The sequence below is a fragment of the Dromaius novaehollandiae genome, chromosome 6, assembly GCF_036370855.1.
Source record: "Dromaius novaehollandiae isolate bDroNov1 chromosome 6, bDroNov1.hap1, whole genome shotgun sequence".
Classification (NCBI taxonomy): Eukaryota; Metazoa; Chordata; class Aves; order Casuariiformes; family Dromaiidae; genus Dromaius; species Dromaius novaehollandiae.
Window position 1 is genome coordinate 28,177,758 of NC_088103.1, and position 17,459 is coordinate 28,195,216.

Below are 17,459 nucleotides of genomic sequence, written 5' to 3' on the forward strand. Positions count from 1 at the left end.
TTCTGCTTCAGCTCCCAATGCAAGGTTAGAAGTAAACATTACGAAGAAAAATGTAGTAGGAAAAAAATAATGCTTATTTTTCACCATCCTGCTCTGAAAGCTCTGTGTGAGTCTGATGACGTTTCTGGGAGCGCTGTCTATATGCAAGACTCTCACTTCTTCTAGTGATTGTCTTACTGAAGTTGTTACAACATTTGTAAGTTATCATTAACAATTCATTATATAGAAGTAAATATCTCTGTGTAATCCTCTAAATCAGCAGGATCTGAAGCCAGTGTTTCATTGGCATGTCCTGCCAATCACGAAAGTAATGCCAGTGAAGAGAGCTCTTGTGCTTACATTGGGCAAGGTTCACGTTCAACTGTGTTGACAGGCAATGAAAGAAAGCTTGGTTCAGTAGAAAAATGAGATCTGGAAGCCCAGAACCTTTATCAGGTGATCAGTTAGCAACAGAGTCCTTTTTACTATGTGTCTATTAAATAATCTTAACAAAGTACTAAATCTGAGGTGGGTAGTGTGAAAGTCTGCAACATTTTATGTTCCTGGTGGCCACTTCTGCGTGTTCCCAGTGAAATCCCAAGGATAACTTATTAAGGAACCTGAGTGCCATGTTGTTCACAGAGCAAGGTGATAAGTATTATTGAAATAGAACTTAATTCCAAGTGAGCTGCCAGCCCTCAGGCAGAAAACTTGGAGAAGACAAATGATAAACAAGAAAGTACTGTATCTTGAAGATGAGCCAGGCATTCATGAGAAGAGGTCTTCCAAAGAGCTAACCACTGACACAGCTGAGCAGTTTAAACTGCACAACCAGCTCAGAAAAACAGTGGGACAATTTAATAAAGTGGTGGATTTCTTCAGGGTCTCCTGGAGGTTTTAGCCTGTGGTATTTCCTGCGGGGGAGAGGTCATGAGGTCAACTGTGTTGATGACATATTAAAAATGGTCAGACAATTTAATGGCTGATAATAACATGGTAGTTATGTCACTGAGATAAGGGTAACCAGATATATGGCTGCAGGGCTTGAATGGACAGTCTCACTTGAAAGATCGAGTGGTCTTTAGAGAATTACAAAATGTCCTGCATGCTGAATGTTTCCATTTGTGACACCCAAGAGGCTAAGGAAAGGACAGGAGACATGCAGACCCCCCTCTCCTGTGTGCTGTGGTGCTTCAGGAGAGAGGTAGCATGGCCCACTAGTTGGCACAAACTCAGAAGACCTGAATTTTGCCCCCAGCTCTGTTTCTGCCTTACTTTGCTTACAGAGGAGAGGATTACCTTGCGCTGAGCAGCTTTGGATCCCCATGGGGAGCTCCTTACGGGCAGAGGGGTACAAGGGCTACACTAACGAAGCCAGCGTGACTACGCAGGGTAGCAGGCATGCGGAGCAGCTGATATTCCAGCACTGCCTTGGCCACTTTCCAAGAGGATCACCTCTCTGGGCTCACAGGGGAGGCCTGGCATGGCGATCTTGGCTGCGTGCCCCTGCCTTATGCAACAGCACAATGCTGGCTCATGCCACAGTGGCACTGGGAGCTCAGTTAGATTGTGACAGGATTTGCCCCTGGAGATAAACACTGTGCTGTTGTGAGGGGTATGTGTGTGTGGTACACAGCACGTATGAGCTTCAAAAATGATGAGGGGTGTGGGGGACAGGGGTAGCTCATGCATCAGCAGATCTCAGAGTCAGAGATTTCAGACAGCATTAACTAGTGCAGGTGTCTTGAATTCCCATTGTAGGGAAGAGTCAGTTTTTGCTGTGGAAGCTAGGCAGCAAAGTCCCTGAACAGCAGATGGGCCTACTAGAGGAAGCCAAGGGTTTGCCAGCACTGAGGACTAAATGGATGCAAAACAGCCAACAATAACTGATTCTGGTATTTTATTTTTCAGCCTTACAGTTCATTCACCACCAGCCAGCACTGTGTGATTCAACTAGATTGAATCCTCCTTGTGATGTGCATTCAGGGAGCCTATGCAGTCCTATAGTGTGTGTGCTGGGAGAGAAGTCGACTCTGTTATGTACAGATTAACCCAAAGGCCAGTTCTGTTTGTGTCTATTCTTGCTCAAAGCTTTATCCATGTAGTGCTCGAATACCTGAGTTTCTGTGTTCTCTAACACCTCCCATATGCAGCCAGCAAGTCGCTAGGAAACTGTGTAGGTTAACTTCTGCAGTTGGCAGAAAAATACCAGGCACATTTCAGAAAACATGCTTACTGGAGATGTACTTATGTTCCAAAAATGCAACAATGCCCTACGTACCTGCCATCTCCCCCACAGACACGTTGTACAAACTTACAACATCCTCTTCACATGCTTCCCTTCACATCTTGTTATGCAGACTAAATTTGCCTAGCACAACACAGCTGCCTCTCCAAGGCAAAGCTACATATTCTTAGTCCATGAGTTTTACTGTAAGTCCCATGATCATTTTGTGAACCTCCTGCTCCTGGATTCATGGGAACAATAAATATCTCAGCATGGACTTTAGGTCTTACGACTGCAGAAAAACACTCACAAATATCATCTAAAAGGTCCCCAAACTAGATAGCAAATAAAAATAATCCCAGAAACTTTACTGTTATGGTTGATAAATACAGTGATTTTTAAGCTGCCTTCTTTAGGGATCTCACTTACGGTTTTGAAACAGTAGGTTTGGCCACACTCGTGAGGCACACATACTTCTCCACACCCAGGTCCCATTGCAGTCTTTCCTTCTAAACCTCTCACAGATGCTTCATAGCACTCAGTCACACTGCTCTGAGATCTGCTATGGTATTAAGATGCCTGGGGTAAAGATCAGTCTTTTTGGATTCAGCCTGCCTTAGACATAGTTCCAGTCATTATAAAGTGAGAATTGGAGGCACTAGGGAACTGCAAAGGCCACTTTGAATGTTTGCTGCCTTTTTGGCTTAATGAGGTACATGAGATGCCAGAACAAACAGCCTGTTCCCGTTCACAGTTAACTGCCTAAACAGTGTGTCCTGCCCTGAAGGAACTGTTCACACGAGACGGTTTCCAGAGCTCACACTGGCTGGACTGCACCCTGCTCCATTACATTTGGGACAGCAGGAGGTGATCCTATCCCTCTACTTAGTACTGGTGAGGCCACATCTGGTGTCCAATTCTGGACTCCCCAGTACAAGGCATGGATTTACTGGAATGAGTCCAGTGAAGGGCCACAAAGATGATTAAGGGACTTGAGCATCTCTCATGAGGAGAGGCTGAAAGAGCTGGGACTGCATAGCCTGGAGAAGAGAAGGCTCAGTGACAATCTTATCAATGTGTACAGATATCTGATGGGAAGGTGTCAAGATGATGAGGCCAGACTTTTCTTAGTGGTGCCCAGTGACAGGAAAAGAGGCAATGAACACAAATGGAAACACAGGAAATTCCACCCGAATATAAGAAAAAACTTCTTCACTACGATGGTGGTTGATCACTGGAACAGGTTGCCCAGACAGCTTGCGGAGACCCCATCTTGGAGATATACAAAACCTCACTGGATACAGTCCTGGACAATCTGTTGTAGCTGACCTAGCTTGAGTAGAGGGGTTGGACTAGATGATCTCCAGAGGTCCCTTCCAACCCTAGCTATTCTGTGATCCAATTCTGGGCTTGTAAGCAAAAGCCATGCCTAGTGTGGAGATGTTGCAGATTACCTTTCTTGTGACAGCTCAGAGATGTGATCTCTTGTCTGCCTACAACAGTATGAGCCATGTGTCTCTGCTCTGCATTGTACTATGCAGTCTGCACTGTGTGCATGCACTTTACATGCCTTCAGCGAGTGCAGCCCACACCTATCTTTTCATCTGGCTGGTTTTATGACAAGTGGTGTACTTCAAGGAACTGGGTGTATTTCCCATTCTGGGCTGGTTTCTCTTGACAGGTCTAGGGAGAAGGAGTGGGGCCAAGGGCTGGTCTGGTGAACTTAGGCATCTTCAGCATCACCCAAAGCCTTTGCTATACTGCTATGATAGGATGTTGCCTAAAGCCCTCAGCCCCTTTGGTCTCCCAGGCATCATGAGGTATGGACTAAGAGATGATATTTTCCAGATGAAGTCACTGCTCCCCTGAGGTGCCTGTCTTTTGATTGCAGTGACACCAGATGACATATCTTACGTAATATGCTTTTAGCCTAAATGGCTAAAGTCAGGTGAGATGAATCCCCACCTCTGCCAGCTTGATCTATGGCTGTGTGTGTGTGTGCATGCATATGCATGTGTGTGTCCACTGTTTGTTCAGAACAACAATCTTTGCATGACTTCCTTGCTTCTCATGTCTCTAGCTGGAAGATTGCCCTCCAGCCTGTTATGCTGGCCAATGTGGCAGAAGGAAATGGGAGGAGAGACAGCACTAACCTGACCTGAGAAATACTTACTTTGAATTTGTATGACTTATGTTATCCTCTCCAGCTCCCACTCAGGCCTGTAATAGCTGGAGGGGCTGGACTGGTGTCCTGTGCAGCTGCAGAATGCAAGGGTGATGTGAACTAGACCTCTGTTCTAAAGGAGAGGACAATTCCCCTAAATCCAGAAGGGCAGCCAGTATTTCCTCTAAGGTCACGGATGTTTTGCAAGAACTTTGAGCAATGGTAGAGACATACTTAGCCATCAGGTCTTCTGGGAGTCAGTTGAGAGTTTTGGCTGAGTAAGGATGACACGAATTGGCACTAAAGTTATGGATCTGAACCAGAGAAAGCAATGAGTCTGTGGATGAGAGCTGACCCTAACCAAGATCTGAACTTCATGGCTAGCGCACATGAGAACAAGTGTAAAAGACACAGGGAATTCCCACAGGCAACTCCTGTGGGCTGGAGCCCTGATGCCATGGGGAGATTTCTCATCTCCAGTGGAGGCTTATGGAGAGTGGAGAGAAACTGAGTTGAGCAGAACTGAAGTTCACAGAAGGAAGCATTCTGCCTGACACTGTCTTTCTTGTTTCCTCTGCTCTCTCCCTGCCACAGCTACAGTCTCTGCACTCTCTTGAATGCCAAAACTGTTTTTTACCATCCTTGTTACTACAGCAAAACCAAGAATTGTAGAGAGGGCAGGGCAAGGGACTGTGACCAGATTTGGGGTAGAAATGGTTTTCTTGCTTTGTGAGGATTTCCAAGGTACTGGAAGAACCTTTTCGTCCTCACAGAGGCCAGAAAGTCAAAATTTGAAACATATTGGTGAACTGAAAATTTGAGGGAAAGAAAAAAGGTTTGGGTCAAGAGCAGCATTTTGTTTAGATAATTTTCCAATGTTTTGTTTCAGTTCTAGCCATATTAAAGGGTTTCCAGATACCATAATTAGCTTAAAATCAGAAATTAAAAGCTACTTTGAAAAGGAAACATTTGAGCATTTGGGGGAAGAGGTAACTTTGAGCCAAAAAGTTTACAAGAACAAACTCTTTCGTAGGGAGAAAAACAGTTTTAATGAAATACCACTGTATTGTGAATCCCTGAAAAAAAGCCTGACCCTCTCTGCCCAAGAGCTGTCTCAGGAAAGTGACAGTGTTCAGCACTCTGCCTTCCCGGGTTCACCTTGAGGCAATGCAATTTGTCATGGATCTCCGTTTTACTTCCTCAGTCTGTCCCAAGGACTCTTTTTTCCCTGTCATGGAAGGGTTCTGTGCTGTCTGATAAACACTGAGCAGAACCATATGTGACTGGGTGGCATTATGCAATAGGGGAGGATGGGTTGGTATCTGTTCTTGAGCTTGCGAAAGCTTTCCTTTTTGGCCAGATCTCAAGAGGTGGAATTGAATTACATTGCATTTCATTTCTGATTGACACTGGATGCTTAAAATTTACTGCCAATGCAGACACAGATTTTTTTCTTCTGAAGGAATTCTTTTATTTCCTGATATTTCAAGGTCAACATGAGCCTGCCAATGGCAATTCTTGCTTTACAAGCAACTACTAGATCCTAAGGCTGAATTTACAGTATTATTTCCTTGTAAATGTCAGATATAATTTTTAGAGCATGCTCAGATATATCTGATACTTATCAACTCACCATTTTTGTTAGGGTGCAATCAAATCAGATGCAGCTGCGATTCTCACCCATACCCTTGGGGAAGTCTATTGACAAGGCTTGGAGGCAAGCTTTGGAAATAACACACATGAAAAAGTACAAATCCTATATGAAAGTTTTATAAGCTTCATTATGTAGTGACATTTCAATTATTTGGATGAACCTACAGGAAAAAGGCAGATAGAGGATTAGCTGAGACTTTAGGAGCTTTTTGCTCTGCGTTGCTTCTGAATTTTGCCTTTTGGTTGGAAATAGGAACTCCCTTAGCTGAATACACAGCTATGGACCAATTTGTGTTGAAAGTGAAAAACTTAAGCCCCTTTACAATTATTTTTGATTCCATTTAATTCCATTAAGTCTTGAGGCTATTCTCTACCTTTCCTGTCACTCCCAAGAAATAAACCAGAGTTGCCTTCTGCAACTCAGAGAGATAACTGTAATTTTATGTTAGCTGCCAAAACTCCTTATCCACTGTTTAATGCCTCTGGACGGGATCTAAAGCCCTGTCCTTCAGCAGGGAGACACAGAGTCCCTCAGCAAATGACAATAGTCCTGACTATATCTGAATTATATCTGACGTGTCCTGAATATATCTGAAAATTAGTTTGTATTTCCCTTTATAATAAATGTCACTTATTAAACAATATCTCACATGTATGTGGCAGGTTGCAAGCAGTAACCAGATTCAACGCTCTTCCATTCATAGAGATACAATTATTTATTTGGAAATGGAGGCACCAAAGGAGTGATATGCCTAACTGTAGAGCAGCCGTTGGAGGTCAGAGCAAGGCTCTGAAACTGAGAGTGTTAGCCCCTCTATTTGTGTTCATATTACGCCTTCTCCTTCTCACATTTAAAAAACATGAAAGAGTTGTAGTTTAGGTAGGCCCTTTTTCTGGGCTAGTAACAATCCAAAGTATAGTACAGATGAAGCAAACTTGAACCCCATAAGAAAATGGGATATGAGTCATCATATGCACCCTTCATTTACAAGAGAGCTCAGCAGCTCTACAAAATAGTAACAGATGGTATCATTGCTTACAGTAGCAAGAAGCAGATTTCTTTCCCAGCCTTTGGTTCAAAGTACTTGACCTTTATTCTCATGTCTTCTGTCTTTTAGGAAGAGCCATGCTAAATCCTCATTCCTCTCCAGTTATAGAGTCTTTAATTCTGTGAAGCTGTCCTCAGAAATACAATTTTAGAGCTGCCTTTTACTGAAGGGAACAATAAGGCTTAATATAGTGCTTGCAGTGATATTACAGAGTTAGAAGCAGATCAGAGATTAGGACATTGTTTCTGCCATAGAGGATTTCTTGCTAGGACATTAATAGAAAAAGCTTTACCTAATCATATTGTTTTCAGGCTTGTTTTCTTTTGCCAGAGCGATATAAAAGTCCCTGACTGTCAAAAGGGAGCAAAGTTCAACTTCCATTTTCCACTACTGCTATATAATGAGCCTTATAGGTTCTTGAGTTGGCCCTAAAAAAGTTTTTTCTAATAAAGGATACGTGAATGCTCTATTCCATGCAGCTGATTTCTGATCCTTTAGGAAACCTGAAAGTTACATTTCTAAGTGTCCATGAAGCAGAGAGCAAACACCAGCTGAAGTTCACATGTAAATCCCAGGATTTCACAAGCTGTACTTTTAAAAAAATCACAAAATTTCGCAATACCCGCATTAAGATTATGAGAGCTGGTAACCCTTTGGATCTGAAAGAAATGTTTCCAATATTGGATCCATGGAGTCTTAGCCCCAGTATTTTCCTTCCCTTCCATATATGACCCTCTTTTTCAGGGTCTGAATGTACTGTATATATTGTATATATTGTTTACTAGGAAATCTAGTTTTTCAAGGCACAGCCGCTTCCTCCATTCCCCACCCCTCTCCCCTTTCTCTGCAGTTCTTACAAGGGGCAGATAAGCTTTCTCTGCAGCTCTTCTTTCTCACCTTTTTCCATACAGATTCACAGGCCTGTTGAAAACAGTTCTTTATTCGCCCCATCTGCTATTAATTGCCTCTCTCCCATGCTCTGTAGCTCTGTCATTGCACTTTGCACATCCTCATTTTGGGAACAAAGTTTTGGAGAAACCTGCACTCCAATAAAGCCATCTATCGCAGGCGAAATCCTCGTCAAAGACAAATATCACCATTCTTGCTGTACTTCTGACTGCTCTCTCCATATCAAGACTTGCTTCAGGAAATAATAAAAAATTTGTATTTGTTGGAACCTCTGTCCAGCACTGCTTGTAGTGCATGAGCTGTGTCTGATGCTAGCTGGGACAAGATATCTCAGAAAATCTTATGCCTGGATCTTTGCTCCTGCAGGGGTTGTCAGGCCATGTTAGAAATACCCATAAAAAGGTCCCAGCACACACACACAAAAACACACACACACACACACACACACACACACAAAGTCTCTCTCTTTTTTAAACAGGAAACTCAACTCAGCATGTGGCGAGTAACCAAATATCAGCAAAGACTTTTTTCTGTTTTTCTAAATTCCATTTAAGACAAAGAAACTGGAGAAGGAGGAAAAGAAATCTTGTGTTAAAATAAACTCTTGGGTGTAAATGGGCCAGCACAGTCGAGAAACCTGGATGTTTAAATGGAGAGATTCTGGCCAGGATTCACTAGTCACTGATTTGGTTGGAAGAGGTGGAACTACGTGGTACCTGGAAGTTTTTCAGAAGTTTGGAAAAAGTTAAAAAACCATCTGATATTCTGTGGAGACTGGATGCAGGCCCATAATGTAAGCAGGCACAGCTCCTTTGAAATGTGTTGGAGCTGTGCAAAGGGGTTGGCTTTGGCCCCGGAAATAATGCAGGTGTAGGTTAAACAAGGCCTAATTCATTGCGTTTAAAGCCATAGGGATTTTTGTGATTGTCAAGGTGGACTCTGGATAGTGTACTTCTGGGATACCCTGTGAATCATCTATGAGGTCTGAACTGTGGCAGAGTCAGAGTACATTTTTCTATCCTGTGTGGTTCCAAAATTGTCAAGAGACAGAAGATCCACCAAGTCCTTTGGTTAGACGAGCTAAAGGTTAATCACCTGTTGCTGTCTGAACATGCGTCATCCTGCTCACTGCTTCTGATGGCCCTCTGCCCCCGTGATGTGGAATTGGGCTGTGTGTGCCTGTCTCTCTTCAGCCTCAGTTGTACTACTGCAAAGTGAATGTTGCTTTTGTATCAGAGGTGATCAGAGCAGAATGAAAGCTTTGGACAGCCATGGTGCTTCCAGCTTGTACAGTGCCCAGCCTGAGGTGATGGGAAACTGATCCTGATACCCTACTGTCTGGAGAGTGACTGCAAAAACTGGAGCGTGGTTATGTAATCTTCTGAAATATCCAATTTTGCACTGGGAGCATTGCACCCATGTAGCTATCTGTGTATCACCCTTTGATATTTGAGGAAAATAGAAAGAAGCTTTTCATTAAAAAAGAGCCTTTGTTATGCAACCTGACAGTCTGGTGATTGTGTTTTACTCCATCTTGGCTGAGGCATATGCCTACCATGGCTAGTGAGAGTTCTGCACAACAAAAATGAGCTGAGTATGGACGTGAAGATTTGGCCTACTGATCTGACCAAAGGGGCAGTATTTCCTGAATGGGGAGCAGCAGGAGCCATGCAGCTCATACAAACTCCCTGCAAGAGCATGTGATTTTTCTGTTTGCAGAAAATTGTTACCAGATGGAACAACGTTGGTAGATGTATGTAAACCCACAGGGTGCAATAGAATGGATGAATAACAACTCTTCGTGGCACACTGAAAAGTCAAGGTGGCGGCAGGCAGAGATCTTGCTTCAAATGCTTTGGTCATGCTCCATTCTGCCTTTGTGCTGGACATGGGGTCCGTGCAATGGGGAATGTGTCGTGGGAATAGCCATGCCGCTCAGGGCTTGAAGCCTGTAGCTTGAAGCTAGCAGCGGACTGCAATAGCAAGGACAATTAAATGTTGGTTGGTCTTCTGCTCCTCTCAGCATGAAGGAGATTTCTCCGAGTTAGTTAACACAGCTCTGATTCATAACCTTGAATGGAAGGAGGCCAAAAAGCACAGCACGCTATTCCTCTGAGGGAGCTGTTCCAGCGAAATTAAAACAAAAATTACAACCCCCTCCCCCTTAACTACTGGAGAGGTGCTGTGAAAGTTTTGTAAAAATACTGTGCCATTTTAATGCCTTTTGTGATAAAGGGTGGATCAGTCATGTTACCTGGGGTATTTTAGCAAATCCTGGTGTCTACTATGATCTGGGGAAACAAACAGTTTTTGTGTCCCGTGAAAAGTTTTTGTAATTTAAAAAAATACTACCCTTCCAGGACAGTCTGGGACAAAATTAAGATTTTTTTAAAATTTGGTTTTCAGAAAAGCCCTAAAACAGAGTCTCATCCATTCTGGAGCAGCCACTAATCTGGGAGCTTGAGATCACATACTTTTTCCAATCCAGCAGAACAGACTCTTGAACTTAAGTTGGTGGTAGCAAAATGATAGTGTGTTTGTCAAGTGCAGACTCGTTTTCTGTTCATGAATTATCCAGGATGAAGGCCATCATCTTTCTAGATGTGCTTTCTTCTCGTAATGGATTGACTAACAACATATGCAAATTCATTTAGGTGTGAACTACCTCCTGTTTATGCCTCTGTGGGGGTTTGTACCTTACACCTGATGAGTTGTGTGAGGTGACCTGACTTTTTGATAGGATCACTACAACTTCTGTACTTTAGCAGAGGGAAAACACAGGACTTCCAAGATCACTGTGTGAGCAGGGCTGGCCATCATATGCTATTGTAGGAATGTTCACAAACTGCAGTTTTTTGTGAAACTTTACTCATAAAATGTAGGATTTGCAAAAGTTCTTAAAAGATCTCATTGAGCTGGAACAGGGCACACAGCCTAATTCACTGAGAAAGCCACCAATTAAATGATTGAGAGATTTTGTCTCCTGGCTTTTATATTTGCTCTGAAACAAAAGCTATTTTTCCAGGTACAGATGATTATCAATCAGCTCCCAGTAACCAGAAATGCAGAAAATCAGAATTTTCTTCTTCTTCCAAATACCGATTTTGTACAGCAATTGAATTCGATTGATCTGAGAGGGATTTGGGGAAAGCTTTTAATATCCCATATGGTTTTAGGATTCAAAGAATTTCCATGTAATGAAGTATTGTCTTTTGGATTTTTCCCTTCTGCTTTATACTTAGCAGGCGGTATTATAACACTGGCAGCCTGAAGTAGTTTAGGTTTCATATTAGAACTGTAGGATCTGAAATGAAGTCCCAAAAGGGATTTTTATCCCTTTTCTTTTCAGCATGTGTCAGTGGAAACAGTCCTCTGAAGGTCAAGAACAAGTGCTGTCCCTAAATATAGAATTCCTTTGGTTATCACAAAAGCAGTGCTCGCTGCAGGAAGGGATTGGACTTCTGAGAAGGGTGTAAGTTTTGATTTCATGAAGTTTATTTAGTAGAAGGGTCATGGAGACCGGTAAGAGTCAGTGAGATATTATCGGCCCACAGCAAGGTTTTATATTCCACGGCTCCTGGCATGTAACCTGGGTTCTTGTTTTCAGTGCTACTGATCCTCATATTATGTTAAATAAAGAAAAGGGTAGAGACGACTCTTCATAACCATGTTTTCCATTGCAAAGGTAAAGCAGATTATGCACTTGGATGTTAAAAGGGCAAGCATAGTTTACAGAATTCATTTGAGAAGGACCTGATGGAAGGTAAACTTATCTCAGAGCTCTTGTCATGGGCATTACACTAGTGTAGCAGCACTTCTTTTTATTATTAGGAACACAACAAAGAGTCAGTTGGCTTGATTGCATGTGGAATGGCCACCTCATAAATGTGCTGCGATCCTTGTTATGAGAGATTTTTAAAGACTCTTATTGGGAGCTGGTCAGCTTACTTTCTCAGTTTTTTAACCCAGAAGTTGCTGTAGTGAAAATGTTTTGGTACTGGTGGGTTATTTTTTTAAGATTTTATAATTTTTGATCTTCCAGAATTCATCAGTTAACACTGTCCAGAAACAATGTTCTGGTTTACAATTTTTGTTTTCCTTGCTTTTCCTGCTTACCTTCTCCTTCCCCTCCTACTCTTTTCTTTTCTTTCTTCCTTTTTGGCTGGAAAAAAACCCCAAGCCAAATAATGGGGTAAAAGACCTCTAAGAGAAAGGCAAGACATAATGAGAAAGACCAGTTATAATAGAGAAACCTGGGTCCACGTCCCTACTCTGCTATACACCTTCCATGAGTGCATGATCAAATGATTCTCTGGCTTGGATTTTAAGCGTGACTTTGAGCTTGCATTTGAGCCCAGACTTGCCTAGTGTCCAAACAATCTGAGACAAGGTTTAGTTGAGCTCCCGAGTTAAGCTGGGAAGAAGCTCCAGTCCAGCCTATCCTTTGGAGGAGGCCATGCTGGCTTGGTGAAGTTCCCCACTATATATCAGGTATTTTGCAGCTTCTTATGCTCACTATAGGGCAGATGCACTGGTGTGGCTGATGCTCCTTCCTAGAAGGTCCCGATGTTGTGCTGGCTTCGGCACCTAAGTGATGGGAGTTGTGTGGATGCTCCTAGTGTGGTCCCAGTGCAAGCTCTGCATCAGACTTTGGCCTCAATCTCCTTGTCTGTGAACAGGGAAATAGTAGTTCCTTCCCTCAGAGCAGTATTTTAAGGAACCATTCAATAAAGACTGTGAGATACTACAGTAAGAAGGGCCATAAAAGTAGCTAAGACAACTCCCCATTGTAAAAGTGGGGAGAATGCTGTGCTGGAGGTGCCTAGAAGTCAGCAGAGTGCTGAGATGGTTCTTGTCAGTTCTCTGGGAGGTCCAGGAGGTTGCATCTACCAGATCCTCAGGTTCCTTTATGAATCACAGATGCCGATGCTTAGAACATCTGTCTCCACTAGTTACTGTTATACAGGTTAGCATACAGCTAGCCCTGAATATTACAATTACATTCCAGCAAGCGGATGTTGAGGTGAGGCTCTCAAAACACATGTAACCAGACAGTATCCAGATCACGACAGGAGACAGCCTAGTGGCAGAGTCCCTCTTTCCTCATGTGCCTGGAATGAAGTGCAAAAATCTGTTTGGAATTTCTTCCAGATCTAAGGCCTTCCCATTTGTCAACAATTTCATTTTGTCGATGGAGCAAAACGTTGAGTGGAGCAGCTTGAAAACTACCATCCTGCAGCAGCTGAGCTACAAGGAGAGACCACTGTGCAGCATGGGTGATGTAGTCCAGCCACCAAACAAGGCCTATGCAGGAGGGCAGGTAGGTGGGGCCTGAAACTCCAACTCTGAGGAGTTCAGTTGGAAGCTGAGATGAAAACTGACTGCAAATGGAAAATTTTATGTAGATTTTACCCAGCATAAAATTCCACTGGTATTAATCTTTTATTGATCTGCTTGTGGTAGTGACTTCCTGGACAATGTAGGGATGAATCTGCTCTTGGCTTTCTCTGTGTTGAGATGAGGCCCAGTGATGCAGCATCAGAAGAAGCCTTCTCTGGTGCTGGACTGTGTAGTGAGTGGGGGTGCAAAGTTTCCAGTTTGCATATCTCTCAGGGTGCTTCCATTTCACAACTTCTAAAATACCCATTGAACGTTATTTTAAGTGTTCAAATCAGCTTAACAAAGTTAATCCATTGTTTAAAAATCATTGAGATTGTCAACCTGATGCTCTGTGCAGTTATTCACTTTTAAAGCCCTGAAAAATAGGACTTAGAATTGGCAGCTGACCCTTAACTTCAAGTGTTATTGCTTTTACACTGTAATATGAATTATGTTCTGCCTTATAAGCTTTTGCCATTAACTAAAGACTCTACTGTGAACCAGAATTTCTAGGTATATCAGCAATGAATTGTACTTGTTCTGCAAAAATCCAAGGCTTGGTGACTGCTAGGTCTCAAGAGCTGCCTTCTTTTTGCCAAGATTCATTAGGAAATATTCTCTGGAGTTGCTTTGAATCACAGATTCTTATTTTGAAGGATATGGTTGGTGGTCCGGTGCCATATGCAAGTGCACATTGATGAAATTCTGCATTGGAGTCAGTTTCAGTAATGGTCAATCTTTGAAGGAAGCATTTTCCTTAGAGTTGCCCAACAGCAGAAAAATGCCAGTTGATTTTTGAAGCCTCAGTCCCTCCTGTAGAGAAAGGCAACAGGAGGCAGAAAAGGTTTTGTTGTCTTTCCTGGTAGTTCATTTTGCAGTCTCCAAGATGCATCTGCTTTACAGAGAGTGAGGGACATTCAGAAAGAACATCTGTGAATATTCCAACTCATTACACTTCTAAAGCCAATGGCAAAGGCCTTGGCGAGATCCAGGGTTTTCAAACATGAGCCTTTTTTGCAAGTGTTTGGACAGATGGTTTGCTACTGTATGGAGCATCTTCAGGGAATTTACTCCTATTCTCAACGTCACAATTACTGTAGGCTCAGAACTGGCCGTCTCCTGCTGACTTTTAGAACAGTGTTTGTTTTTGCTTGATGAAATTCTGTCTTAGATTTTTTAGTGATTATGCTATATTATGTTCTGCCAGGCTTTGAAAAGAGATCAAATTGCTTTTCCTTTAGCGTCTACTTACAAAACATATGTTGGCCAAATCTTGACGTTCCTACTTGCTTATGAGGCACCCACCAAAGTCAATGGGAATTTTGCCTGAGTAAGCACTGAGTGAAAACCAAGTAAGAAGGACAGATTTTTTTGGATGCAGAATAGCAGCTTGCAGTAGCAAATGTTTTATTTTCTCTATAAGAAGAAAACAGTGGTATATTGAGATTTCCTTTAATGAGACACTTTTAAGACAAGTATTAGCCAGCCCATGGTAGAAATGGGCACAAGAGTTGAACAAAACCTGAGTTTTTAGTTTGCCAAAATGTTTATATGTCTTTAAAGTTGGTTTCAGTCTGAACTAAACAAACCTTCAAATTCAGAGATGTTTCCTGGGATCTGGAGATCAAAATTGACAACTTTTGTTGTTTTTGCTGACAACCTAGCTGAGAAATTGGTAAGAGCATCAATTTCACTGAGCAGCTATGGAAATCTCTGGCCCCAGATGCATCAGGAATGCAGTTTGGCAAAAGTCTTCTTGAGCTATTGCAAACGAGGTATTGTGTATGCAATAAATTGGTGTTTTTAAATTGAACTTCTGTAACAGAAACTTTCAGTCATCCGTAATAGACAAAATCCAAATCTTCTCATCCGAACACTTTGCTGTGTAGTTAAAACGTCAATCTGAGCTTTGCAATTCTGGCCCTTTGTGAGGGTATTGGCAGTATGGTCTCTTGGATTTCACAGTCAAATAACATTTCTGAGAGGTTTACATTTAAATAGTTGCTGTAGAACCATCTTTCTAACAGCACTGCTTCTCCTTTATCATAACTTCACACTTAGCAAACTACATTGCACTCAAAGGATGAAACTCATTGCTGGGAAAAGGAATAGCACAAGCACTATTTAGATCCTTGAAAAACAAACTCAGTGGTCTTTACCCTGGTCTCTAACAGAGGAAGAGTAATATGTTTTCTTTCCTATCCCCAGTATTTAGTACACACTGTAGTTACTGTTCTGCTGTCTATATTAATTAAAGCTAACAGGCCTGATTTTGATCTCACGTACCATATACAACTGCTGTGATGTCAGCAGAGCTCATGTCAGTATTAAAATGGGTGAGTTAATGGATTCAGATCTAGATGCATAATAAATGCACAGAGGATGTTGGGATCTTTTTAACTGAAGTGCCAGTCAGTCTAATTTGCAGCTAATTTTTGCAGTGTTTTAATAATTATGGAAGGGAAGTTTATTTATTTGCAATTTTTTAGGTTTGTCAGTTGAACCTAGGGAAATGATCCCTGATTTCTTACAGAAAAGAAGCTTATGTGTATGTCTGTGCGTGTCCCTGATGCCTTTTGAATTCATTGGCTGAATTTCACCAGATTTGTCAGAGGAGTAAAGATATCTAAGATAAGTAAGCTTCTAAAAGCAGATGTCCAGGTGGATGAAAAAGACATTGGGAGGACCTGACAGTAGGGAAGAGATCAGAATGAGAGTGTGCATTATTAGAGATGAGAGAATCCATGTGGGGGAAAGCCCTAACAGATGTCTCAGCTGCAATCAAATTTTTGATATAAAAGTCACTCATCCATGAGACACAAATCTGAAGGAAACTGATTTCATTGTTTCTGGTGCTTTTGATTTCCCAGCATGCCTAGTTTTATGTCCATTCAAATATTTGGGTTAGGTTAAGAAAACATCCTTCTCCGGAAAAAAATTTAAGCACATGCGTGACAACGCTTTCTTAAAGAGAGAGCATCTATTGTCTGCACACAGAGAGCTGAAGCATGCTCTGAATAACTGGGATGCAATAACCAGGTAGGTATCTGCGTGATACTGGCTAAGTGTCTTCCGTTCTTGGAGTCCATTACTTGTGTTAAAAATGGGCTTAATGATGCTTGACTTCTTTGGAAAGTGTTTTGACTACTGCAAAGGAATGGTCCCCAAGAGATAAGTGTAATTAAAAACTGTATGCACTTTAAAATTTAGTTTCTTTTTGCTGAGGCCTTAGACTGTAAGATCTTTGCATGGCACTATTTTACGTGTACAGGAATGGCCAATTTAATGCAAAAACATGAAGAGTTACAAAGAGATTGTGTTTCTGTTAATGCTCTCTTTTGTGCTACTGTATGAACAACAAAGTCAAAGATGTTGTACAAGGCAGGTGAAACATTTGGTTTAGTTCTTAAGCCAATAAAGTTTGAATATATTGATGATGAATATGATCATATGTTGCAGATGAATGTTACTGTATTGTATTGTAGGCAAGAGGGGTTTTGAGCTTCACTACACTTCTGTTAACTGGATCCATATTGGTACGAGGTATGTGAGATCCTTCTGTGAGATATTTGACTATCAGGAGGCTCAAGACTGTATACTTTATGTCTTTCCAAATCAGCCAAATGATTTCTTTTTCTCTTGTATTGGTTTGAATAAAAAGTTTGAGGAAAATCTTCCAGAACTAACATTTCTGGAACTTTTTATGACTGCATAGAGGTTTGGTGGCATCATTAGACACACTAAAGGTAAGTTTGAGTGAGGTTTTCTGGAAAGGTCTAAACTACACAGTGCTCTAATGAACTGTAAAGAAAGAGTCTCTGGGTGGCTCTGTCCATTCTGCATGTCACTTATGTGTGACAGAGTTTTATACCATGGCCAGAACCAAACACTAAATTACTGTGAACATACAGGTCAGCTGTTAGATGGCAGAGCAGAGCTTAGGGCTGAATGGACTGAAAGATGTAGTGAGACTTTGTTCCAGCTCTGTTAGGGAACTCACGATGGCTCAGGGGTAAAACTCGCAAATGATTTCCTGGATAGGAAACCCTACTTTAGAATGGAAAAGTCATTCAAACAACATGTTCTGTAAACAAATTAA

The 17,459-nt window shown here is 41.9% G+C and overlaps 1 long non-coding RNA gene across 1 annotated transcript in view; it reads left to right on the plus strand.

Annotated features, from left to right (window-relative positions):
• Positions 1 to 14,257, plus strand: part of LOC135328719 (uncharacterized) — an 88,489-nt gene extending 74,232 nt beyond the window's left edge. Inside the window, exon 4 of the long non-coding RNA XR_010389723.1 lies at positions 13,133 to 14,257. This is a non-coding gene — a long non-coding RNA (uncharacterized LOC135328719). The remainder of the gene's footprint in view (positions 1 to 13,132) is intronic.
• The last annotated feature ends 3,202 nt before the right edge of the window (positions 14,258 to 17,459 follow it).